Below are 10,153 nucleotides of genomic sequence, written 5' to 3' on the forward strand. Positions count from 1 at the left end.
AAAGAATGATGGCAGCCTTCTTAGAGCAGCTATGGTCTCCTGCCTTGGAGGTGATGGATCTTGGTGGATGGAGATGACAGGACAGTAGTATGATAAGAAGTGTCCAAAGAGAACAACAAATATCCCTTCAGAGAAGCTGGACAGGCTTTCCTTCAAGGACTGAAGGTGAGCTTGTTTGGGAGGACAGAGCTACAGAGACAAAACCAGAAAAGTTTCCTTCTCAGTCTGCTCGCTTYTGTCTCTTTGTTACTTAACCCAATCGTTTGAGGGCCACATACTGTCAATCAAAACAGTGATATGATCCAAGCTAAGAATACCCRCTTCATACACACAAAAGGGTAAGGAAATAAAGGACAAGAACCATGACCCAATATACCTTTGGGGTGAGGGGTGACATTCACATGTTGTTGATTGCATCAGAGTGACACCTCCGTGTCTCTTGGAAACATCTTAATTCTTGTCCAGCTGGTCTCCACTGGTATTTTGTGTGTGTATTTTCTTTCCCAAAATATAGGACTATAGGATAAAACTCCACCAGCTGTCCTGCAAAGGGACCCACAAGGGAAGACCTGAGCAGGATGAGCTGTTTTCAGGTTCAGCTTCCTCACCACGGGTTGCCTGKTAGGGATCACTCACCTGTTATACAGGCAAGTCCAGATGGACATGGGCATTAACTCCAGCTCCTGCTGTCTCCCTGGGAGCAGACAGAGGCCTTATCTCTTTTTCCCTGAAAGAGCCCTGCTTTTCCATACTCATTCCTGTTAGCTCTCGCCATTTGACAGTTAACCTCACAGCTGAGAGGTCTTCCCTTAAATCACCCAGCTCTTGAAGTTGCATGATTTTGTGGAAATAATGATTTTCATTAAAAAAAAAAAAGGCAAAAATTCCTTTCCCTAGGGGTTGCATGAAAGGAACTGGAAATTTGTCTTTTAGAATCCACAGCCAAAAGGCAAAGGAAACCCTGCTTTCTATACCGTCAATACGCCTGCATTTGTAAGCCTGTGCAATGTTTTCTGCAGAGCTGGGTCCAGGATCTCCAGCTGGCTGTGGTTACTCCATCAGTCACATCCAAACCATGCTGCTTCCGTGCCCTGTGATGTGTGCGTCTGCTTTGGCCTCTGTCAGGTCTATTGGAGCATCTCTTGGTGACAGCTGGGCTGAGTTAACATATGGCATGCATAGAGCATCTGCCCACACAGGAGAACGAAAGCATGACACAGCCATTTTGGCTTAGTACAGTGAAGGACAGCAATGAGAACATAATTTTTTGTGCCARTGGATGATGTGAGTGCAAGGCTCAAGCCCCTGCAACCACATCTTTCCCCTGATAGCTATTTAACCTTTGCGTAAATTCCCCTCCTCTGCAGCACAACCTGGATAGCAGCATGCTCCATCCCTGGATTGTGAATTCTCCTTCTGAGCGCTTGAGGGCACTGTTGGAGTTTGGAAGAAGCACATTACTGGGGTGAAAGGTTTGTTTCATGTCATACCATGCAGGGGACATCATCTTGCAAGGACTCTGGCTTCCACTGGAAACCTCGTTGTTTACAGAGGTTTAAAATTGTGACATGAACGCTCAGTTTTGGGCAAAGCCTCTCACAGAAAATGTCAACTGATTGACACTTCTTCYGTCTTCCTTTTGCTGTAAATGTTTCTCCCTTCCCTCTTCTTAACCCCAAAGTTCATCTCCTGAGAGTACGATTTCAAGGAAGGGGTGAGTCGCAGAATCAGTTCTCCAGGAGGAGCAGACCTTAAAAGGCATTAAGCTTGATCACATGGAAATACACTTCTTCTGGACACATACTGTAAGTTTCCTAATGTTATTCATACAAGCACTTATAACCTGTCCATGTGAGAACGCAAATCTCATCAGTCCTGCTATTAGCCTGCAAAGAAGCCAGCGGAGCAAGCTGTGCTCTGGGGTCAGTACTACAACAGCTCAGAAGGATTGCACACAGCACTCTGCTGGGAAGCTGTGCCAGAATAATTATTTACATGTGCTGGCATAAAGTAATTACTAATGGAGCGGAACACCATGCACAACCCCTCCAAGTTATCCCAGAGGAGGCACTGGGAGTTACCAAGCAAAGTGCACTCTCCTTATACCAAAATCCAGATTTCCTCCCACTGCTGTTCTACCTCCTTGTCGCAGGGGAGCAGTTGTTTCATAGCAGAGGAGTCTCTATCACCCCTCTTTCCCCCGTCCTCTTGCCTTTGCCAGCATGCTCTGAGGTTGTACTCAGAAGCTATAATTTGCCATGTTATTCCAGCTAAATCACACACTAAACTGTGTGTGATGATGTCTTTGGGGAAAATGGACATTCATATTTAGGAGCTGTGACTGTAAATACTTCGGATTATTTCACTGCCATGTTTCTACAACCAAACTGACTTTTCATTTAAGAAGTAGGCAGTTGGCACAGCTATGTGTGCCCACATTGACTTCCTACTATCCTCTTGTAATTTCTGGTTCACCAGCCTCTTGGGCTATTGGCTTCATTGCTATTTATTGCAATGATTTCCAAAGGGACCATCTCTTTGACATTTGCCATTACTGYTCCCTTCTTTGTGGCATATAGGGAAAGATATCTCATGTCCAAGTTCTCAAAGGACGCTGAATTGCTTCCACTGTGTTTCCGAGTGTAGTGACTGACTGTCTAAGCAGAACATGTTGGGAACATCATCAAATTTTCCAAAATGCGTCTTCAGCTTCCCCTTCAGCAAGACTCTCTATAGATCCATACCATGCGAGGTATGCCCAGCTCAACGTATTTGCCAAAAGCATTGACTTTCCTGAGCAACTCTGCTCTCTTGTCACAGAGCTGGGCTCCAAAGCCACTCAGTAGGGACTTCTTCATGATGACCTGAAATTGCTTTGGGTGTGCATTGTGGTGAGCTAGTGGGTTCGTTGCCTTCCAGAGGGCACAGCCAGCAACTCCTTCTCCATCTGAGCCCAACCTTCTTGCTGTCCATCAGTGTACTGCTCACAAAGGCCGTAGGCTTCTTGCTTGGCAGGATCCCTGCTCCTAGATCTGCAAGCCATATGGCTGGAGGGCACAAGGCCGCAGACTGTGCTGGGCACCGAGTACAAAGCAGTTCGTCCCATTAGCCTTGCTGCCCAGAGGCTACACATCTTTTTATCTACTGTTTTYCCTTCTGTCCACTGTACAGCACTCTCAGCCAGTCTGTCTTGGATGCCAGCAGCTACCACTCTGTAAACTGTAACTGTTAATCTGCCRTTGTAGTGTCTTGTGACACTTCCTTTGGCTAAAGTTTGCTTCTGTCAGCATCTCCTCTACACAGTCCACAAAATCTGCTGTCTCTCTTTACTGCCTCTCCAGGTCCATGCTGATGCAGAGTTCTCTACTTCAGAGTCAAGTATCTATTTTTTCTCCTGTGTCTTGGCTTTAGGTGAAAAACACTATCTCTGTCCTCTCATTTTTTTATGGTGGCAGCACCCATTAACACCTCTTTCAGCTGTTCTAGTGCTTCAGACACCATTCCTGGGCTGAAGAATCTGTTCTTCCAGAAATTGTATCCCCATTCAGATAATAAAGGGGTTTCCTTTCATTTTCCTGTCTTTATTTGCGGTGGCCAGCTCAGTGCACAGCCTGTTTTTCCTTGCATGCTTGTGCAAGTGTTTTGTCTGCAGTCCAGCATCCCTGGTGGTCTAGGTCCTTCCATGTTGTCCATTTGCTCTGTTTCTAGGTGCTGATTTGTTTTCCTATTAATCTCACTCCCTTCCTTGCAGCAGAGTCTCCCTAGACTGACCGCTGCCAAGATGTTTCATGTATCACATGCTGTGTAATAACACAAGGGAAGGGGACTCCATGCTTGTAACCCAGTTTTTTATAAGAGCTATTTCCAGAGGTGGCAGGTGCTGGCAGGGCTCCAGCCATGCTCTCGCATACTGACTTAGCTACATTCCCTCCAAACTGCCCTCTGCGACACGTGTCTCTCTGCACGTCCCATCCCAGTTGCCACATGAACCATGTTCCTTCTGGGCCAGAGACTTCCACCAGTCCTCTTGTCAGCCCTCAGCACAGGCAAACTGCTGTGTGCTAGTGCCTGGCGTTAGGCTGGAAGCAGAAAGGGCTAAAAATTCAGCTCTGGAGATGACGTGGGTTTTTTTTTTGGGGGGGGGGGGATGTAACCCTGCCCATTTCCCCCATATGCTTTCCACAACAGTTTGCAGACAGCTGAGTAGACATGGTGGAGGGAAAGGCAAGGTGTGAGTGGAAGGGGAGGAACTACTGAAATCATCTTCGTCATCCAAAAAACCATGCCGTGGTACTCTCACTGTGGTGAGAGGGAGCAATGGACTGGCTAGCTGCCCTGATCAGGGCTGGGCAAATAATGCATTTGCTGATTGATTGGATTGCTAGAAAAATTGCAACCCAACAAATGTAGTTCATGTTGACTGAGAACGGTTATTTCTCCAGTCTTCCTTATTGGAAACTTATTATTCAAACTTGGGCCTTTTCTATGAAAGCTGAAATGCTGAACTCAAAACTGTTTTCTGATCTGAGGCCTTCTGAGTGCAGGAGGATGGAAGACAGCTCTCCCCTATCACTAGGGTGCCCTGCTCTCTGTGTCTGCTGTAGARAAGGCATTGCAGAGGAACCCTCCAGCCCTGGTTGATGTGCGGAATGAGCTTTGTAGTTTACCATCAAGCAAATTTTATTTGGCAACTTCAACCAGAATGGGTCAGCACCAATGCTGAAATCTTTACTCAAAGATTTGTTGCATTTTTATATGAGAGGAAAACTCGGCCTCTATGTGAGCTGTCCCTGCCCACCAGCCTCCGTGCAGAGCCCAGTCATCCTCCTCCAGCTGCCCCAGCCCCATCCTGCTCCCCTGAGATGCAGCTAACCTGACTGACATTATTAATACTCGGAGACCCGGCTAGGGCTGCAGCAATCCTGCTTGACAGCCCAGTTCCCGTATAAATCATTGGGTCACGGAAGTCACGGCATTTATAAATATTGATACTGTCTTTGGGGAAGCTCACCATTTCAGCGAGGGAGGTTTTTTCTAAATAGCATTAAATGGAGATGTTGGAGTTATTTTTGGCTCTGTCAACAGTGTGGATCTGTGTGGCTGCCCTGTGCACAGGGCTGGGCTCAGCCACTTAGTCCTACTCCCTGCTACTGCTCCTCACTCCCCTCATGTTTCAGCAGGGCTTGGTGCCTCAGGGGGTATTTATTCTGGGAGAGACAGACCTAGAAGAGGTCTGTCTGTCACAGAGCTCTTTGAAAGGGAAGTGTTTCTGCCTCATTCCTCACTGAAACTCGTGTTTCAGCCCCCTCCCCACACACTGGAGACAGATTATGCACAGCCATCCACCCACACCCTCCAGAGCTGGCCCAGGGCAGCAGTAACACTCTGTCAGCTGTATTGTGTGCCCTGTCCTGGTGCATTATACTCAACAACAGTCACTCTCCAGGAAAAAGAACTCTTTACCTCACACCTTCSCTGTTTGCACCTTCCAAGCATCTGCATCATCTGGAAAATACAGAAGAGCTTAAGAAATAAGGTGGAGAAAGGTTTCCAGAGCCTTGCGAAGTTCCAGAAACTTTGTGGGTGGTTTAGGTGATTGAGATAGCATTTCTAATCCATCTTGTGAATCGCTAAGGGCTGCATTTGGAAGTGTTTTATTTTAGCTGCAAAAGATGAAGAATGCTATGTGTTCCTTTGAGCTGAAACACTGCTCTGCCTGGAGGGGACACTGAGTGGATGCGTCTGGGTAGCAACCAAAGACCTTGGTCTAGTCTGATCTCCTGAGCAGGGAACCTCCAGAAAGAGAAGGTGATTCAGTAGTGACAAGTGATTTCAAATTCAACCACAAAATCCAAATTCCCCATTCCTGAAGATGAGGAGACCCACTTAGAGCAGGAAGAATGTCCTACCCTTGACTTACCAGGGTCCTGGACCCTAAGGACCACATAAACCCGCAAGAGGCTGAAATGGCCTTGTTCTCTGTAGTGACAATTGCTTCAATTGTGGATGAAACAGTGGATGAAACAGTGGATGAAACTGTCCTGGCTGGGACACCGTGCAGATAAGATGGAGGCAACTACGATGGATTGGTAACCTGGACTTGCAAATTGGGTCACAGTGAGGAGAGCTGTGAACCAGGAGTCTTCCTCGCCACAGAAATTTAGAGATCTTCCACTGTCTGCACGAACCTGGAAGCTGTGGCCCTTTATTCCTGAGACTGACCCAATCCAGGCATCATCTATCCCAGGTTGTAGCCATTGGAAGTGGATGGGATTGCAGGTTTTGGCTGCTGAGAGTGACATCAAGACATCTTACTGTGATCATTTGGAGCTGTGTTTCCTGCTCATCATTGCAGCCTTGGTGTCAGAGGGATTTAAGGAATTATTTTTTCATGACATACAAAGCACAAAGTGGTCTGGTTTCTTCCTGGCTCAAGATACCTTCCCACATGGTATTGCTGCAAGTAGCATCACAAAGCAGTTGCTGCACAGGCCTACCTTTTTGTAGTGGAGTTACCAACTATTTCCCATGTTGGACAGCCCCTCATCTCCAGCCTCCTTCCCTCCTCCTTCTCCCTCCTTCTGACCCAGCAGATCCCCAGTGGGGATTTTAACACAGAAACTGTACAATAAAACATGAGCAGACAGGCGCCAGGGTGGGTGCAGAAAGCTCTAATGAGAACAAGCTTTCCAGAGAGTCCACCATCTAATTCAAACCAGATAGATAAGAGCCTGCCCTCCCTTCCCAGTACAGTGTTCTTGCTTCTGACAGGAAAGTTGGGAAATGCTTGGCAGGGATCATCACAGCCTCCCAGGCAATGCTGTGACATGGGTTGAGCACAGAGCTGTGAGCAGGGCTGGACTGGTGGACACCTTATTCCCAAACCTGCTAGTGACAACTGAAGGGCCAGTCCTGCTCTCCCTAACCTGGATTGGATCTCTCCTTCAACCCCAAGAGAAGAGCTTGTTTTCACACCTTGCAGCCRGTAGAGGGACCTGTTGGAGAGGCACCTTGCCAGAGGACTGTGCGTCTCTCTGAAGGTGGTTGTAGTCTGTCCAGCCTGGACAGCGGCTGTTGAAGAAGCACGGAGAGGCACAGGGATTGGCTTGAGATGGAGTGAGGTGTGCGCTGGAGCAGAGGGCACACTGGAGGTCGTGAGGCAAGTTGTGCCACTCTTGCCAATCAGGCAGAGCAGGCAGGCACTGGGCTGGCACGCACTTGGTCCAGTCTTTTTCTACTGAGCTCTACGTTTCACAGTCATCTTTACTACCTGAGCAAGGGTCTATATCTGTTCCCAGGGAGGAAGGCAAATTGCTCCATGTGCCAGTACACTCCTTGCCCAGTGCCAAAAGTTGAAAGCAGGCAAACTGGTCCCTAGCACTCCCTGCTGGGCAGCACTAGCCACATGGCCTGCTGGCAATGCACATGTCCAGCCAGTAACAGAGGATGCAAGGGGCAGGTCCTTGGGTGGCTCCGGKGCTGGAGCCCTGGGCTGAGGTCATGCAGCTGCAGATGGGTACAGTCACACAACGCTCTGTCCATGAACAACAGCCCTCTCGGTTTTCATAACAGTGGAGGCTGTAACTAGCCTCCTGGCCTCCTCTTCCCTGCCCCAGAGAGCAGGTAATAAATGCAGGTAATAGCTTATACAAGGGCTCTGTTCTGCTCATGTTGCAGCCAAACCACAAAACCATTTGTCATTTTTCAGCTGTTTTGCTGACTCTTGCTAAAGCTGTTGCTCTTCTGCTGCAGAGCTATGAGCCTCCCTGCTGCAGGGAGAAGATCCCTGTGGGTGGGGGGGTGGATTTAAGGGTTAGCAAAGCAGAGTGACTTGGGGCAATGGAAATTTAGCCTTCAAGTGAGTCAGAAGCGTGAGTCAGCAGGTCCCAAAGCACAGACCACAGCATCCAGCCTTCCTGAGCCGTGTGTGTAGGGAGAGGTCAGCACCCTGCTCGCACTTTACAGGATGCACAAGGAGACAACTAGCCAAGGGCATGCCTGCTGCTACCCTGGTAAGGTGCAGAGGGCTCAGAGCATCTCTGGGCAGAAGGATAACTCCTCTACCACCTCCTTCTGTTCCCAAGGAACTGTGGCCATGGCAGAGGGAGCASAGGACTTTTCTTATTCTTCTGCGTGAGTCGTGGACCTGGCCAGCAAGACACCTCCTTCCTTTGTGTCCACGTTTGCCTGCAGTGGTTTACTATGCAGGAGGAAGCTCACCTGAGCTAACAAGCCCCTTCACTGAAGGCCCTGTGCCATGGGCCCTGTGCTCTGGAGTGTCTCCTCTTCACTGCTTTTGTAAAGGGTTGAGTGAGTACATGAATGCTGGCACTGACCCTTTCTGTCCCACAGCTTCATGCACCCACAGTGCTGCTTACAGTGGACAGGAGCCTAATGCCTAGCTGACTGTTCTCCTGCCTCCAGGACCCTCACTGGAGAGCTGCCACTGTGGGCACCAAGTTCAGTGGCCAAGTGGAGCCTCCATCTGATTGTTCCAAGGATGGTCATACAAACATGGGGCTGAGAAGAAGCAGGAGGTGTACATGAAGTGGGAAGATTCTCAGCTGGATATTCTGCTCAAGATGAACTTACCCCTTCAGTTGTGCATGAGATTTATGCTTTTGCAGAAGGTGAAGCAGATGAAACATGGTCGAGAGTTAGTTTTTATTCATTCATCAGTGAGCATTTCAGGAGCACAGCAAATATACAAACACATCAGCTGTGTTCACTGCCCCAAAGTCCTTCTAATGGCAGAGACATGACCTGATGTGTTACTTTTGCAACCACACAAACCACATGCTGACATACTGGAGCTCTCTGTCCTTCAACTCGGACTCTGGGAAAACAACTTCCTTTGACATGGCTTGCCCTTTGCAGTGAGCCTTGAGAAGATACTCTTAAGCACATCTGTGCTTCTGCACAGTGAAGTTTTGGGGTCTCCAGACAGCTCTGGAAGCAGAGTGAGACTGATTGACCATTCTCCCAGCAGCACTCTAGGACCACATGCTGGCCAGAGTTAAATAAATGCATGTTTATGGTAAGCCACCAGGGACATCAGCCTGTGAGATTTCTGACCTCAGTCTGAGGTTGTCTTCACAATTTTGCTGCTCCTCAGCCTGAGGTTAAAACCACAGCAGCCTTTTCTGCAGAGCTGAGATAGTTCCTAGGATTTTCTTTAGCTGTAAGTCACTTGTGTCTTCAACTAACAATACAGGTTTCTGGAATAACAGTAATACCCTGTAAAGAAACCTTCCTCAGCCACTGAAATTCCTGAGGGACTACAGACAACTTCAGGAACAATACATATGAAACGAATGTGGAAGAAAGGGAGAATCTGGGAGAGAGTCAATGCATTTCCTAGCAGCCAAATGATCACTCACACAATTACAGCCCTTAGAGAAGATCTTCCAGATCCAGGGGATGAGAACAAACCTGGAGGCTTTAACCTTCTTATAGGACTTCAGTGGGAATTCTTTCCTGCAAGAATTAAGATTTCTTTCAAAAAACACCACTGGAAGGGATTTCATCCTCTCTCAGTCCTCTTGTACTGTGTACACTTCAGGTCTCCACTTCTCAGAAAGGTCACAGTGGGGTTTTGTGAAGGTCCCAAGAAGGGCAATTTAAATGAGCAAGGGACTAGAGCAGCTGTCCTGTGAAGAGGGACTTAAAAGCCCCTTTGTTTGGGAAAGGAGAAGGGATGTGACTGAAGTTTACAAAATCCCAAAGACAGTGATTAAAGTGAACGTGAAACCAAATCCCAAGGACAAGAACTAGGGGGCACTCGGTGAAAGTATATCACTTCGAAACAGAGAAAAGGAAGAAGTTCCTCACACAGTGAGTAAAACACCAGGAATTTACTCCCACAGGAGGCTTTGGAGGCAGACAATGTCAGCAGGGCCAAAAAGGAATTAGATCAGTTCATGATCAGCAGGTCTATAAAGGAATATCAGAGGGAACAGGCAAGGATGCACCCTCTACTTTTCCTAGTCCAGTGACCATGGATGCTAAGGTGTGAGGTGTATASACTCACTCTAAACAGCATCTCCTGCTGTCACTGTTAGACAGGATTGAGGAATGCCACCAAGTTCCTTCGGCAGAGCATTTTACCCAACTCGCCAAGCAATTCCTCTAAAGGGAAATTCAGGCAGAGTTA

The sequence above is a fragment of the Rhea americana genome, unplaced genomic scaffold (assembly GCF_003343005.1).
Source record: "Rhea americana isolate MKP2758 unplaced genomic scaffold, rheAme1 scaffold_217, whole genome shotgun sequence".
NCBI lineage: Eukaryota > Metazoa > Chordata > Aves > Rheiformes > Rheidae > Rhea > Rhea americana.